Source organism: Miniopterus schreibersii (assembly GCF_964146895.1).
Source record: "Miniopterus schreibersii genome assembly, chromosome: 3".
NCBI lineage: Eukaryota > Metazoa > Chordata > Mammalia > Chiroptera > Miniopteridae > Miniopterus > Miniopterus schreibersii.
In genome coordinates, this window is record NC_138103.1 from 59,540,799 (window position 1) to 59,558,845 (window position 18,047).

Genomic DNA, 18,047 nt, shown 5'->3' on the forward strand with positions numbered 1-18,047 from the left:
GAGGAATGAAGAAAACAGAGGTAGTAATTCAAAGAATGAAGAAGCCTCTGCTCTTCTCCATGCTTGGAAAGGTACATGCAATATTAGCAAACTCAAAGGAGTACTAAAAATATCATTCATATTAACTTTTCTTTAAAACACTGAGCTGCACAAATAAAATATCTATATTGGCCAAATTCTACTTAGGAGCCATAAGTCAGTGACCTCTGAATTCAGTCCTTTATTCTACAAATGAGGAAATAGACGCCAATAAAATCTAAGTAATGTGTCCAAGGGATCTGACTATCAGTGGCCATGCTAGGATCAGAAGGTGTGTATTCTTCCTGTAATTGACTGCAAATTTAATGCTAACGTCTTTTAACAGCCACGTGGCACTCACAAATGCTTCCAGAAATGTTTTAATGCATTTATACTTCCTGAATGGAACCTTTCTTTGAGTAATATATTCAATAAATTAATCCCCCTCTTTGTAAAATACTACATTAATCCCAAATTGGCAAGAAACTACAGCCCCTCCTGAATAGCACATCTTGCCAAGGCTTAAAAGAAAGGCCATGTGGGTTTTTCAAAAGCATTTGATCTCATTCTTGCAAACTCGGCCCTTCTAAATATACATCCACAAGGACAGTCCACTGATTATGCAAATGAATTCACTGTTTTTCTAGGTCACAGCAGGCCTACTTCTACATAGAATTCGCCTACAGGAATATCAGGGGGTTCCTGCTGCCAGAATGTAAATGGTGAAACTTGATCAGAGATGAAAGACATTCTGTGACTCTTATCTTTCCACTCACTGAAGAGCCATGGTCTAAGACAGTGGCCTGCCACTCTGGAAATAACACGAGTGTTGGCTTCCACACTTAAATGAGTTAGAAAGTTATTGGCTTAAACTTATTCCTGCTATCCTGTCATTAATTCTGCACAGTATTATACACTGTTGGGGTCTCAGTTCCTTATCTGAATAATTGTGTTTATTTTTAAATAATGATAGGGAGTGATTATTTAACTAAATGGTAGCTAATACTTTGTTAACATACCCAGAGAGAATTTGATGAAATAATGCTAGCTGTTTGATTTCCTCAGATGAGAAACAAGCACCAGCACTGCTATTATTTAAGATCTTTTGGAGGGTTGATCATATGATATAAAATGTTAAGAAAATATATGAAGCACTCCATTATTCCATAATTCTCTTCCCAGTGAGTCAAAATATATCCTCTGTATATATGGATGTCCATGTATACTGAATTTGTCTCCACAACAGGAATCTGCAGACAGTAGCTACCTTTGTCAACTGGAAAGGAACACATGGTTTTGGTACCGCGGAATAAACACTGGGGGTAAACTAGAAACAAGTGCTGGTTCTGCTACTTACACTTGTGGGGCCCTGGACATGCTCTTGATCTCACTGAGCTTCAGTTATCTCCATTAGAAAATAAAGTTAGCATAATTCATTCCATAAAAAGGACTTTGTGAATCAAAAGTTTCTGTACATAGATAGATGATAGATAGATGATAGATAGATAGATAGATAGATAGATAGATAGATATGATAGATAGATGAGATAGATAGATGATAGATAGATAGATAGATAGATAGATAGATAGATAGATAGATAGATAGATAGATAGATAGATGGATGGATGGATGGATGGATGGATGGATGGATGGATGGATGGATGGATGGATAGATAGATAGATAGATAGATAGATGATAGATAGATAGATAAATAGACAAGGCATTATTGTTAGGGTGTCAGTATAGCGGTTCCAGAGCACAGAAGTTAACAGTGACATATTTTGTTGCTCTTTTTTCTGGCCTTTTATCTCTTGTCTTCTTTTAGGAAAATTTTGGAAGAAAAAAGTTGGTTCCCATTTTGGAGAAACTTTCATTTAAAGCACAATCAAGATATACGTACTATTTCCAGGATGTAATATCCCCTCTCGTTTTGCATGGTACTTAAAAATATACTCTGTACTCTCACAGACATTACATTTGATATTTACTTAATGCTCAGAGAAAGTGCTGTTTATGATATCGCTACTCTTCTGTGCATGTGCCCAGACAACTATGGTTGAAAGACTTCCCTGTATACTTTTCCATGGAGGTTATACAACCCAAGTGTTTGTTGGCCGTGCTTCGGTACACCTGAAATCTTTGAGTGAGCATCTACAGAATTTACTCTAGATGTTTACAGATCTGCTCTTTGACCTTTCAGGTTGTACAGTTTATGTTTAGTAATATAAACACAGACTTTGGGTATTGACTGATTTCAAAATTCATTTCTACAAAGCTATGAGACCCTAGGCAAGACACTTTGCTTCTTGCAACCTCAGTTTCCTAACTGAAAGGGGTGATCAATTTATCTACTACCTATTGCTAGTATGGGATGAAATGAGATCCTGGTGTAAACTGAGCTCTGCACTCAACGCCTGGCATAAAGTAGGAATTCAATAACTGTTCACTCTCTTTTCTCTTTCTCTTTTTTTATCCCTTAGCTGACTCAGTGTTTTCCTGATCATCTTAATGCTCTTGCTTCCAGCAATGATTGTTCTCTGGGAAGCATTTTTGTTCTCATTTTGCCTGTGCAGGATTTCTACATTTACCCAGTGGGAGGATTCAGGCTGCAACTCATGAGAAAGTACAGTGAAAGTGCTAGACTAAGAACCAGAAGAACTCTGTCCTACCCCTGGTTCTTTGGGGAATTGTACGGTCTTGGGCAAGTAACTTCTGTGTTTCCTCCCTTGTAAAATAAGGATGCAAATATTAACCTTACTACTTCAGGGGCATTTTTTGTGTGTGTGCTTTTTGGGGGGGAGGCAGGGTTGTTTGTCTTTCACTTCAGATAACCAAATTGTTTGAAAACATTTTGAAAAGTTTGCAATAAAGTTAAAATTGAAAAATATGTTTGTGATCATAGTTTCGTTAATCTGAAACATATTCCAATTAAAGGAGCTTTCCCCTTCAACTACCATAACAAGGCAAGAGGGTAACTGTAGGGTCTGCTTTACAATCCAATAATCTGGGGATTTTTGTCCTTCAGTTTACCTGTCATGGTTAAATTTGGTGGAGGTAATGAAGAAATGATTCAGGATGCTTCAGGATTCCTATGGAAGGGGCATGCAGGATTGGAGTCAGGAAGTCACTCTCAGTCAAGGTTTGTTACTGCCATAGTATATTGGAAAAAGTCATGTAGTTTTCATCTTCAAAGTAGTTTGCAAATAAGTGAAACTCTGTCAAGGAAGTTTGATTTCTAACTACAGAAGCAGTACATGTCCTTAGAAACTATGCACTAGAACCAAAATTAAAATAAAAGAATTCACATCTCAGAGTCTGATGTGTAGACCTCAGGAGCACCTCACATAGAGTTAATCTCCAGACTCTCCCTAGTTTCATGACAATAACAGAACAGTACCGACCTCTGCTTGAGATAGATGAAGTTTGACATCAGCAACAGATGAAAGAAGGAAAACAACAGACCTTTGTTCAGATAGGATGTAACAATTTTCCATTCAAGGTGAATCACTGACAAATCTCTACAGGCGAGAAAGTCTGCAAGGTATTGTCTGAGGCTGAGCCCATCACCATTCAATAAGGATTGAACTTTGGTTTATTTTTCATTTCAAAGTATGCTTTGCGTGTGTTGTTTTTCTCTTCCACCCACTCATTTCCCATCTGTGAACTCCTTTTTACTGGAAGGGTTTTTGGCAGAACAAAGGTGTCAAAAGAAATTCAGGCAGGCAGACACAATGTTAGCTGAACACATAATGGGAGTTAGCACCATGACTCAGGAAAAGAGATTCTAGTTACTAACTCCCAGAAACTTTCTTCAATTGAGAAAAATGAGAATGAAGTAAAGTAAAAGAATGAAAACAGGATTACAAGGTTAATAAATGATAGGATTCCTTTAATTAGGGACACTTTTAAATGTCACTTGGAGCTTGAATTAATTGAACATGCTTATATTACAAGAGACCTCTAAGCCAAAGGACATGGATAAGAGTATAGCAAGTACCTTTGTGTCTTAAGGCCTAGTGATGCCATTTTAAAATATGTATATTTTTTCACTCATTCAACAGATGTTAAATTATGTACATACTGTGTGCCAGGTACCCCTAAAGAAGAGACTGCAGTAGAGACTGTGGTGGGATAAATAGGTTCACATTTCTACTAGATTCAGTTCTTTTGAGGTAAGGTTACATTTTCAGAGAGTTCTACTCCGTTAGTCTAATAACTTTTTGCCATCTCCAGAAAAAAATCCAGGAATTAGACAGAAGTGATGGGCAGAAGCTGCTTGCTATTGGACTATTGGAGGGAGGCTTCAGAATGTGGCTGGAGGTGTATATGGGGTGGGGGAAATGGTAAGCAGGATGCATTTTTAGCTGATCAAGTCAACGATATGTTAAGAGGGCGTGTGCAAATCTTTATAGGCCTGGTTAAGTTTTTTGGGAGGATTATTTAATCCTCACAGTGCTATCATTTTTGTTAGTTTTTGTTTGTTTTTCTCTATCTCTGGAAAAACTAAGTAACAGTGAAGGTTAGGAAATTTCCAACATGCTTTTTTCCTTTTTTTCTACCCACCAGGCCAAGAATCACCCTTCCGGTTAGCCAGTAGCAGAGATTAGGCTACACAATTTAAAACTTGTTAAGAGGGACTTTGGTACAAAACAGCTTCTAAGGGAAGGGAGTTGTGATTTTACAGAAGTATAGCATTGTGGAGAAAGAAAATATGGCAGAATTGGAAATTTGAGAGAAGTAAAGTTTGTATTCAAGAGAAGGACTTTGGGGGGAAGTGGGGAGCAGAATTAGGAAAGGAGGCAGTATTCCTGTGAAATGCTCTAGAAGCCACGGAGAGTATCTGATCAACCCCAAAGATGCCAGCAGGGAGGTTCCTACTGCAGGGTGCAAAGATATGGATTAGTTAGTAGTAAAATAATTGTGAAAAGATAAAATAATGACTTCTCTGCAAATATAGATAAATATGCATTAATGATTTTAATCAATCCAAAGCGATAAGACTCCAAAGAAAGTTTGAAGAAAAAAAATATATATATATACAGAGAAAGAAAAAGAGACAGAGAGTAAAGAATGTTGAAATGACTTGTTAAAAGAAGCAGAGCTGTCTAATATCTTAGTGGGCAGTGATTTGTGTTATTACTTCAACCAGGAGGAATTCAATTTTATCTCTACTGGATAAAATTCATTTGCATATTTATGAATAGGAATCATTTGCATTGCCGTGGAGAATAATCACTGGCAACTAAACTTCTATGATTTAATCTCTAGACCTATAGAACATACAATAGACTAGTCAATACAAAATTAATCAAAATTGAACTTTCCTAGAGAATCCTCAGAGGGTCCACTGGACAGCAGCCAGCATGCTACTGAAAGGTAACAGTGATATTTCTTACCCATTTCCAAGCTTACACTTTTTTAAATCTTAGACTAGGAAACCACTGTTTTTATAGTCTCCTGTGTCTGTAGAGTCTTAACATTAATAAAAACTTAGATCTTAACAAAGGTTTAGAATCTATGTTTATTTTCAGAAAAGTAATAATGACTTATCCAGAAAAAGGAAGGGAATGACCCCTATTCTCTAGTCACTAGCAAGCATCCGAAAAAAAATATTTAGTTCCTTAACTTACTCTCTCTCTAGAGTAATTAACGACATATCCTATAGGGCAAAAATAAAACATCCTTTGCAAAGTATTGCGATGCAAGTAATAGATTTTCTATATGATCTAATAGAGCATTGCTTGAATGCACTCTTCATTATCTGAACACTGACTATTCAGTGTTCTTTATATTTAAGTATCCTGACTACTTTTTTAAATGAGACATTTGGGTACTACGGACTTATAATTTGCTATGAATTTTCCATCTGGTATAGTATAGCATGAAGCAGACCCCAGACTAGAAGTGAACCTGGGTGGGCACAAGGGTACTGGACAATATTATAGGGGGATAAGGGAGAACACCACAAGAGATGGCTGGGCCAGGCTTAGAGAAAAGTGATTCAGTACAGCAGCTAACCACAGAGAGTAAATTAGGCAGTCCAAAACTTTATGAAAAAAATAGGTACAACTATAATGATATTTAGAAAATAATCAATATTAGGAGGTATAGTTCAACAACCAGCAACTATTGAAAAAGGTTTTACTCATAAATGAGCCAATAGTATTATAAGATATTAAGAGGCTAGGAAAGTTTCAGGGCAGGAGGAATAGGGAAACTGAGGCAGGAGAATGAAACAAAGCCCAAAAGCTTTGCAGGCAACTTGTAGCAGGACCTATCTTGAGAACAAGGGTTAAAACTTCTCCTTACAAAAGAATGCAGGAGAGGAGGGGGAAGGGAAAGGGGAGATAAGGAACTTTAATTAAGACTAATCAGAAGCTTTTAAAACAGCAGGGAGGAGGGGAAGAGAAGAGTGCTCATTGTTTGAACTGTATAGTCAGTGGTCTTGGGTTTGTCAAGACAAAGTTACCAGGTACTTATCATAAATTGTGGGAAAACCATAACAATGAGTTAACCTGTACCAGGATATCTAGCAGAGGGATTTTTTAAACTTATAGACAAGTGGGTATATAAGGCAGAAACCTCCCATCCCACTTGCTCTTCAGATGAGCTGAGAGCTGGTGCTTCATAGGCCAGATGTATAGATTTGATTACCTTGCTTCATTGATAAATGCATATGCTTTAATTTTTTAATTCATTTGTTTAAATGTTTTAATAAATTCATTTCATCACAACACAATCAAAGTCTCATATAAAATCATTTATAGGAGAAGACAAGAACCGAGGTTGGGAACAGCCTTCTCCCAATTGACTCGGGGGGGCTGTGATAACACCTCTCTGGTGTCTGTGAGAGGTACTTGTCACAATAGCAGTCAGAAATCTTTGGATCCAGAGAATAGAAACAAGCTTATTTATTTTAGAGAAAGCATGAAGCACAGTAACCAAGGCTAAAGCCATGAAGAGTAATATGGTGTATATCTAGACTTTGGACAGAGTAGCTTTTTGGGAAACATGGATTCTCCCTGGCACACTCTATCAATGTGTAGTTGACTTAAGACAAATTTGGTGAGATTCACACAGGGGATTAAGAAGGGATTCCTTAATATAGCTAGAAAAGTATCCTGGAATTACCCATGATGCTAAGAGTGGGGCTGAGACTTTGGTTAAGAAGATTTAAAAATCTGGAGTGGGAAAGACTCTGAGATGAAAGTAGGAATAGACTCACAATTAGGAAATACTGAAGGTAATGGCACAGACACAAATCTGGAATGAAACAACAGCTGTCTCATTATTTCATTTTATTTTCACCTTCAGCAAAACCTGAGTATCTTATTGACCATCCTATCTAATATCCTGGGCTATATTTAACTGGCTATTAGTATAGAGAGACTAGTACATGTGAGCTTACATTGATTCTACAATGTCTATAACTATTATTTTTGAGTATCAACTTTTAATAAGTCATCACACCACCTCTTTTATAAGACCCTGCCCTGCTCAGTCTTCTTAACTAAATTGACATATATTTCACATATTCTCACTTGTTCTCCAGGTTTCAATCTTCCAAGCTTTACAATTTTATATATCTTTTCAACTTATTGTTATGACTATTTCATGGCTTTTGAAGGTTATCATCTTATATCTGGACTGTCTGTTGATTGAAATTTGATTTAATGAAAATTAAATTAAAATTTTAATCTGTCTTGTGGATGAAAAGGGGCCACATACTAAACCTGAAAAGCTCATGGAAGGCTTGTGTGGCTGCCTTGCAAACTCAGAGACCTAAAATAACCACAAAGGATGGTCTGAAATAAAAACATTTAAACTAAAAGCAGTCTACGGTGGGCAGTCACGCCCTAAGGCAGTGCTTTTCCTTCACAAAGTTTAATTTTCACCTCAAACCTGTCCGGTTGTCTTTTGCTTCTGAGAAAACATACCTGATTAACATATGCCTTTGCAAAACACAGTAATTTCCCTTTTTTTTCCGGCCCTCAATGCACCAGGGCAGAGACCAGGAATCTTCTCATTGTTATTGATACCTTGTTAACTGTTGACACTGTTAACTATCATGTACCCACCTGTGTAAAAGTCTGTGTCTATCACTTTACTTTTCATCCAATCCCAGAGGTTTCCCCCCTTTGCTTCCTCCCATCTCCCTAATCTATCATGTAACCCATTTCTGTCTCCCCCTTTGATTGTAATGTGTAAAGCAAGGTGCAAAACTGCCATTCTCTGGAGCATTATCTCATTCAGTTGAGGTTTTGGCTTCCCGGAAATTATAGACAGTTTGGCAAATAAACACAAAAATTCTTCACAGATTTGAATGATTTCTTACTTTAACAGTCTTTAAATTATTATTTCTACTCTGTGGCCCCTTGCTTCCTGAAACTTTATTATCTCTTCCTCTCAACCATTGTGTGCTAGATGTAACCCATACCAATTCTACCAGCCCACTAGAGCTCATTGTTAAATAATTAGGAATTGTGTGAGTGTGTTGTTAAATTGGTCATGGTAGTGATATTTATACCAGGGAAATTCATAGTTCTTGCAGCTAAAATGTCCACTTTCTAGATGAGGAAAATGAGGTGCAGAAAAAGGTTAGTTGATTTTCCCAAGACCAAAATGCTAAGCTGTGGTGGTAGCACTGAAATATGGCTCTTCTCTCCTCTAACCTATGCTGTGGGCATATGGTGATTCTTAGTATACATACAATGTTGAAATGAAATTAAATAATTCCATTCTCTTGTCTTATCTACTCCAATATAATGTTTGTAGCTAAAAGTAAAAAATAAAATGGCACAATTATTAGTATTTAAGTAAAAGATGAAAGAGAACTACAAGATAATTTAGTTGCATATGTTCCTGAAATAGGGTTAAAATTGTTAAGACTCCCTCTTTATAAAGATTGCTTCCTCCTAGAAATTACAATTGCATTTTATATAGTTGGCACAAACTCAATTATGATTATGATACTTGATAAGCTATTATTTCTCAATAAATAAAAATAGTAAAGTTAATAATACATTTCTATAAATTTCTATATTAAAATGGTAGTAGGTATAGTGGTTATTTTAAATGCCAAGAAATGTATGTCATGAAATAAAGACTTAAAAATATACAGTGTAAACTAGGGATGTCTCTCTAGTGTTAATTCATATCCATCACTGGTGAACTGAACCAGTTCATTCCACATCACTACCAAGCATCACAAATATCCATCCCAAAATTACAATGTACCCCATTCTGTCCCCTTACTTCATAGGGTCACATATTTTCTTCAGAGACTAACTTGCTACTTGTTCTTTTGAAGGAAAGTTGTCACTATCTTTCCTGTTGAGCCAGCTCTTGGCAGCATCTCTTTAAAAAAAATAAAATCTCTACAGGAAACCCTGTTATCTATTCTGACTATGGCTCAAGCTGACCAGAGTCCCTAAAGATAAGAGCTTATATATCAGGTTTCTTTCCCCTGTTGACCTCATACCCCTTTAAAGATTCTATTACAACCATCTATGTAGCCCATTCTGTCAACTAATTTCTGTGTCATTGAACCACTGCCCTTTTGCATTAAAAGCAAAACTTTATTTATGGATCAGGTTAGAAACAGTCTTTGGAAGTATTGGAAGATCTTCCCACTCCCTCAGCCCCCTCATTGAATTGTTAGTCAAAGCTCATTGATTAAGATTTGAGCTTTCCTCTCTTCCCACTGCTACAATCTTAGTTCAAGCCCTTATCTTGTCTCCTGGTTCAAGCCTTTATCAAGTCTCTTAGTTTAAGAGACAATAACAATAGTCTCTTTGTTCTCTCTTCAACTTTTCCCCCCTCCTTTACTATATTTTTAAATTGCCTTTAGAGTTATTGGTCCAAAATATAAATCGTATCACATTTAATCTTTAAAGAGTAACTTGTGTGTTATTTAGATAAAAATTTGTATCTTTAAGATGTTGGATCCAAATATAATCTATTGTTCAAATATTTGTGTTATTTTTAATAGTGTTCTTCTGGCTACAAATGTAGAAAAGCAGAAATACATGAAAAATATTTAAAAATTAATTCAAATACTGTATTTCAGAGATAACTATTATTAATATGTTTTTATACCTTGTTTTAATGTACACATAGTTTTCTTGGCTGTGAAGTCTGATAATGTCATAAAACAGCTGAGCCCAGCATGATGGTGGTCTGGGTAAGGTTCTCCAAGTAGAAGAGGCAAATGCTACTCACCTTACTTAGCATAAAATAGAATTTGGTTTGCTTTGCTTTTCTCCCTATTTTTGTAAGAATGGCAACCTCTTTAAAATGTTAACTCTTAAGTTCATTCACATTTAAATAAAACAATGTATAATTTTAATTGTCATCACCTTATTTGTTCAAAGTATTTACTCACATCTGTTATATGTATCACCTAATCAGTGACACAATAGATAAATAGGCCAGATTCTTGCCTTCAGGGGTGTACAGTCCAATAGGGGAGTTGTGACAGGTACATAATTCTTTTAAAACAAATGAGTGGCCAGTGTGGCTCAGTGGTTGAGTGTTGACCAATGAACCAGGAGGTCAAGGTTCAGTTCCGGTTAGGGTACATAGGAGGCAGCCGATCAATGGCTCTCTCTCATCATTGATGTTTCTGTCTCTCTCTCTTTCCCTCTCCCTTCCTCTCTCTGAAATCAATAAAGATATATTTTTTAAAAATAAACTAAAAAATAAAACAAATGAGAGTGGCACCAGGGTAATTAGAAACAAAGTGACCAAGTGTTTCTGAAGATGAGATCACTTTCTTCTAGGGTCATGGAAACTTCACAGATGGGTAGCAGTTGAGCTGACTTTTGAAATGTCGGTATACACGTGTGTAAACTACTAAAAGAAAAGTCTAGAAAAAGAAATACTGGGAGTGTGTTTAGAAAGAGATGTGGCATTGAGTGTGGGGGGAGATGCAAGATAAAGCCTGAGGATGGGTCATAATGAAGAAATGAAAACTTAGAATTCAAGGAGTAGGTACTCTCACATTATTTGGCAGAGTGGGGCATTCTTGCGTGTTTCTGTTCAGGAAAATGATAAAATTACGGTTCTGTGTTAGGAAGACACGTTCGGCAGCGGGCTATAGGACTGGTGGGCCACGGAAGAGCAGTTTCATAGTGCAGTTTAGAGGAAGCCGGGACCTGAATTAGAACAGTGGCTGTGAAAACAGGAAGAAAAAGGAGAATGTAGGAAACAATGAAGACTGAAAGTGATGGGACTCACTGGCTGAATGTGATAAATGTAGTGAGAAAAAGTAGAGGAGGCATTAAAAATATCACCAGCATCTTAATATAGGAGAATCAGGGGAATGGGATGTCCTGAGAGTCAAAAAAAGGGGGGAGGGATAATTTAGATGGAAGATGACTTTGGTTTCAAATATAAGGATTTTAAATATTAATCAACTCTTAATATGGAAATGTATTTCAGTATCAGGTTCAACTTATTTTACTTTCAGAACTTTTAACAAATTATTATTATTATTACTTAGGTTCAACTATTTCTTTTAAAAGGAAATTTAGGCTATTTGTCACTGTCATACTAATTTCATTTTTCCATTTTATGCCCCTACCTCTAATATATTTATATCTTGTAATCATGGTCTCCCTTCTTAGAGTATATATGGTTGGTTCTCACAGTCCCATCCCCTGTATCCTGCCCTGTAATCTCTGTTTTGTTTTGACTGGCCTCACTGATCCGGCTAAACTTGTATGGTCCCATACTGGGACCCTATGTCTGCTGGAAGGGCAGGATATTCATTTAGAGAGACATGCTTCAAATCAAAGTTTAATAAAATATTTCACATCACACTTGATGGGGGTGGGTAGTGGGTACACTCTAGATTCTTTGAAATTATTTGATTTGAAAATCAAAACTCAAAACTTGGGCAAGCTGCCATTTTATGTTGTCATTGAGTGATAATTCAAGGTTTGGTCAAACAAATTAGTATATTTATTATGGTGTGCCAAATTCCTCTGGTTTTTAAAGGGATTCTCAAAGTTAAAGTGTTGTTTGGCAATCTAATGATAATTCCAAACAATTATAATTGCCTTTGCCCTATATTATAGATGCAAAATACAAAATTATTTTTTACAATAGGGTCATGGTTTCTCTCAGTTGTGATTAGAGTCCTTATTTCAATATTGTCACTCTGTTCTTTCTGGTAACTATATACTAGATGACATAGTGACTGGAGATAGTGCTAACTTGGGTTTTATATACAGATGGTCCTGACTTACAGTGGTTAGATTTACAATTTTTTGGCTTTGTGATAGTGTGAAAGGGATAAGCACTTAGTAGAAACCATAGTTTGAGTTCTGATCTTTTCCCAGGCTAGCGATATACAGTACAGTCCTCTCTCATGATGCCGGGCAGCTGTAGCAAACTGCAGGTCGTGGTGAGCCGTGTGATTGCAGGGTAAACAACTGATACTCTACAGTGTGCTGGGTTTGAGCTTTTTTTTTTTTATATCATTTTTTCATTTTTCTGTTCTGTAATATCTACAAAATGCCTGCCTGTTTCTCCCGCTTCTAGTGAGAAGAGAGGAAGGCAATTACAGATTCTCCTTGACTTATGTGAGACTGTTTGCCAATAATGTAAGAGTTGTGGGCACATTTAAAGTAGGTGAGGCTAAGCCCTGATACTCAGGCACGTTAAATGCATTTTCATGTAGTAAATGCATTTTTGACTTAATGATGTTTTTCAATTACAGTGGGTTTACTGGCACATAATCCCATCATAAATTGAGGAGCATCTGTAGTTACATAAATAATAATACATAGTTTACATGTTTTTTATATAATACTATGTTTGCTTCCAAGGTTTTCTTCCCTTAAATATTAACATTATCAACAATAATTGAAGTTTTGTTTGTTTTTTTGCTTCAAGGAACGATGGCAACTGGCATATGCCTCAATTTGCTCATTCATTAGAGCCTGAGTGTCGAAAAACCCATACGACTCAGCAGTATGGTGACACTCCAACCTTCGGATTTACTGTATATAATTCTGCACTTGCCGTTCTGAAATGCTTCATTTCCCAAACCAGCGATTTCTTAATGATATGCTCTTGATTACATTCTCCCTCTTTATAGTAGTAACTCTTAAATATCTGTCTCTCTACTGTGTCATGCCCTCTAATCCATGTGTTGTTTCTAATGCTTGGCTGGTTAACTGCAACCCCACCGAGACAAGGCTGTCTGCACCCCGAGAAGGGCAGGACTCCTGCTGTACGAAGTCTGCGCCAGATGAAAGGGCAGGGCGACTGCTTCATGCCTGAGGGTTTTTCTCAGCAAGTAATTCTAAAACATTGGATAGAGTAATCCAGAGAGATTTTCCTGGTCTGTGGAACCAATAAAATTCCTCTTTATCATAGGGAAAGAAAAAGAGAAACCAGAACAATATTTTCTTACTTTTTTGTAGTAATTGATATGGGAAAAATAAAAAGGGAATTTTAAAGAAAAACACAACTGCTTTTTGTTGCTAATATTAAAATAAAAATAATAATGATTTTAAACTACTGTATAACCTGCTTTGTCTCCAACTTTTGACTCTTTACTTTTTGTTGTTTTTGCTAATCATGGTTCACAGATCCCAAATGCCAAACTCAAGGTCTCTTGACTCGTCTACTATTCTTCCACTGACTTAGAAAAAACCAAAGGTAATTTCCTACAGATGGGAGGTTAAAGGAAGGTTGTGGACTATGGCTTTCAGATCCTATAAAAGTGGCTTGTTTTCAGCTCAACTCCCCTCCTCTTCATGTTGATCATTGTGAGTTTAAGCTGTCATAAACTTGCAGGTAGCTTATATGAAAGGATAGCCTTTAGACCTAAGTGAGATGGTATCAAGTACAATCACCAGATCTTGCTATTTCATTGAGGCTGAAAATGCAAGGAAGTAGGTTTTCTGCTTTCTCAAAACACATTCACTAAAAGCCTGAGACTGGCAGTCAATATACAAATATGCAGAAAAAGCAATTCCATGCTTTGTTTTTCCTATTTGTTCTATTATTTAATATAATTTACCTTCAAGAAGTTGGGTTTTGTGTCTTAGAAAAATCCTCCCTTTTTGGATTTTATACTGATATTCTTTAGTTTGGGTAAAACTCATTGGCTTCAAGTAGCCTAAGTATCCACTACTTGCTCTCCATATACAATCAGCAGTATGGAGGACATGGTCAGTGAATTCCCCCCTATTGTGTATTAAGCTTCTATTTTGTGCTTACTTAGAATAATAAGAAAGAAAATACTGTGGTAAGTCTAAAATGTTTAGTACCTGTAGCCCTAATCTGTCTTCATTACTGAAATATGCTAGATAATATCAGAGACAATATATTTCACAATTATAAGAAATGGGTGTTTAAATCTATCATTAAAGTAAACATGCTAGGGAGAATGTTCAAGTTTTTGACTAAAAATATACTTTTTGAAATATATATTTATTGATTTCAGAGAGAGGAAGGGAGAGTGAGATAGAAACATCAACGATGAGAGAGAGTCATTGACCGGCTGCCTCCTGCACGCCCCCCACTGGGGATGGAGCCCGCAACCAGACATGTGCCCTGGCCAGGAACCGAACAGAGATCTCCTGGATCCTAGGTCGATGCTCAACCACTGAGCAATGCTGGCCAGGCTTGACTAAATATTTGCCTAGATTTACCATTTCATTTGGAAGGCCACTAGAATGTATACCATTCTGAGTCACAGAAACGAGAAAATCAGCTGATTTCTAGCAAACTAATATAAGCTACTTTGAGATTCATTTTAATATGCCTTTAACCCCTTTTATTCTCTTTCATTCATAATTGGTCTCAATATCCATGTGCTGTCCTTGGTTCAGTGTTTAAATTGAACACTCAACTATAGCTACTTTCCAGAAGACCTCTATAGATTACATTACCCTTTTCATTGCCTCATGACCTTTCTTGGAATCTAACATCTAATAATCTATAAATTCATTCATACTAATTGTATTAATATGTGATCACATTTTTGTTACTTCCTTCCCAGAGAGATACATATTTGTAGTTGTTTGAAGTCTACAATCCCTAAATATGAAGAAGGGGCTAATTAATGATAAGAATTACTGGCACTATGTATTTGTTCAGGGAGCCCAGAAACACTCCTCATATCATATTAGTTATTGGCCATCTCCGTTTTTAGACAAGAGTCCTTTGGAGAAAGACCTCCTTTTCTCTCTTTGTATATTCCAACCAGATCAGTGTCCAAGTCCTAACTGTAAGGTCCTTGACATATTTGTTATAGACACTCTTTTATAGCTGTCTGCTTAGAGGGTAAGGAAGAGGAGAGGTGTGTGTGTGTGTGTTCACTCTTGTGCCTCCACAATAAGTATCCTTTCATCCCACTTGGCTCCTTGCCATAACAAGTCATAGATATTTGCAATTTGACACCCTAAAATCTTTGAGGGAGGAGTAATTCTTTTTGCAGCTGCTTGAACCATTGAGATTCAACAAAGCACCATTTCCTAAAATGATGACATCTATTCAGCACATGATTGTATAATATAGGTACCTGCAATCTTTTTGGTTGCTATGGCAATTTCAGCAGGGGGATTAATTGGCAAGTGTAAATAGCTTTTATCCAAATAGGACTCTTGGATTTCCTGGGCACATAACCCTGCCAATGACACTATAGCCAACTAAACATACATGGGGTCAAAGAATCTAGGTCAATAGTGTTAAGCACAAGGCAAGAGCCGGGAATACAGAATGGCCTTGAATGTACATGAGGAAATGCTGACCTTGGTCCTGGAGACTTTAAAAAGTTAATAAAAAATACCAAAATGCTTAACTCTTGGTAACCTACCAAAAGGTAGGCTATATTCTGGGAAAATGACTCTCAGCATGATATTATACATGCACAATTAATTTAAACATAAAATTTTGAAATGCTGGTGGTGCCAAGGCCAATTTCAGCTGATGTAATTTTCTCAGATTAAGCTTCAATAAATATAACATTTTAAAGAAAATTATATTGTGATATTAAAGGAAGGGCCCTACTGTGAAAGTAGATCATAGCTCCTTTTTCAGTAAAAGGAGTACTGATGAGTAGGGATGAGTAAAGTCCCCCCTGTGTTAAAACATAAGATACGGGAGGTTAATTTTTACCCACCGGGTTCTAAAATTGCTCACATAAATTTTCTCATTTATTCATGTAAACTAGGTTACATGTTGTGTGAGGAAAAAATAAGAATTCAGCAAGGAAAATGCACATTAAATTTATGGTTGCAATTTTTGAATTTAACCTGAAGTTGTCTGAACATTTGGCCTTAGATCTGTTCTGCAGTGATTTTAAACATGAAGAGAACAGGAGGGGCATAAAGGTAAACTCCAATATCAACATTCATTTGGTGTGTATCTGACATTGGTCCTGGACAACTCAAAGAATTCAAAGTCCAAAGTTTCTCATTGGACTTTCTCCAATTGTGTGGTGGAATTACTGTAGCAGGATCACCTGAGCTACTCATCAATATGCAGACTCCAGACCTTACCTAACATACCCTGAGTCAAAATCCCTTGTGGATGGAGCTGGAAAAAATGTGTTTTAATAGGCTTTCAGGGTGATTCTGATGCACTGTCAACTCTGAATACCACTCCCTGTGGAACATTAGTGGGGAAATATTCTGCTGTGTATAATTTTATAAAATACCAATAGTTTCTTAGGAATAATAAATACAATGATGATGGGACTAGTTGAGAAACAGGAATTATATCCATTATTTGGATGCGAGTTGCTTCTGCTGTTAGTCAAACAACTGAAGTCTCCATTTCAGTCATTCTCCTTGCTCAATTCTAATTTAGTTCAGTTTCCCATAGATCTAGCCCTCCTTGCCATCCCTGGATTGACAGCCAAACTTCCCTAAGTAATGGGCACCATCAGCAAGACTTAAGGATTTCTAACATGTTACATTCATCACTGCCATGTTTCTCTTCCTTATGTGTATTCCAGCATTATAGTAAAGTTCAAATGTGTTTCATATTTTATGTCAATATCTTACGAGCATTCAATCAAGCATATTTGCTTACGTACCTCTTTGGACAGATACTGTAGGGATGATGACTGAGGCTATCTCCTGGAATTAGATGACTGGAAGATAATTTATACTTTTAAAATGTTATACATGTGTATATTGCCCATTCTACATATAAATCCAATTAATTTTAAGTTATAATAAAAATTAGCTGTATATTCATGTCCTACATAATATTAAACTACTTAATGACTTGCATTTTCTTTCTTTCTAACCCCAATAAGTATACAAAGTGGAAGTTCCATAAATGTTGAATTACTGTTTTGAGACAGAGAAATGTTAAATTGCTTGTTTGTGCTCTAAAAAATAATGTATTATACTATTTTGAGACTTAAACAATGAGTTTCTTTCAAAGTGCTGCATTGTCTTTATCAAATAATATCATTAGATTAGACTTCTTTCAGAACCAATAAAATGATTCACCTCAGATACACTTCAAGGAGATAAAAATCTCTGAAAGATGGATTGCTAAAGATATTTTAAAACCTAAATCCTAATTAATAAATGCTCTAAATGGCTGTAATACCTGGGGCAAGGATTGAGCTATAAACTGTTCCAAACTAGTTCTGATGCTTCAGAAAGGTCATAATTTGCTTCAGTACTGGATTTCCAAGAAGCCTAATTTCAAATACAAAATTTATTTAAAAAAAATGTTGGTCTTCTTATTTTAAGAAACCACATAGTTTATAGACACAAGAATATAATTTTGAAACTGCTAAAGACTATGAAGATACTCCCCTTCCTTAAAAACTCATGGGAAAACTGGACCAAGAGAGGCTGAATGAGTTTCCTAAATTTATAGAACTAGTAAAGAGAGGATAAGTAGAGCCTGCCATCTAAGTGTTAAAAAAACAAAACAAAAAAACCCTACAATATTTATTTTATCGTACTCATCCCATCCAGCAGATGCTGAGAGGAAAAATGAAGGGTCTTCCACAGCCTTTAAGCTTCACAAGTGCGGGACTGG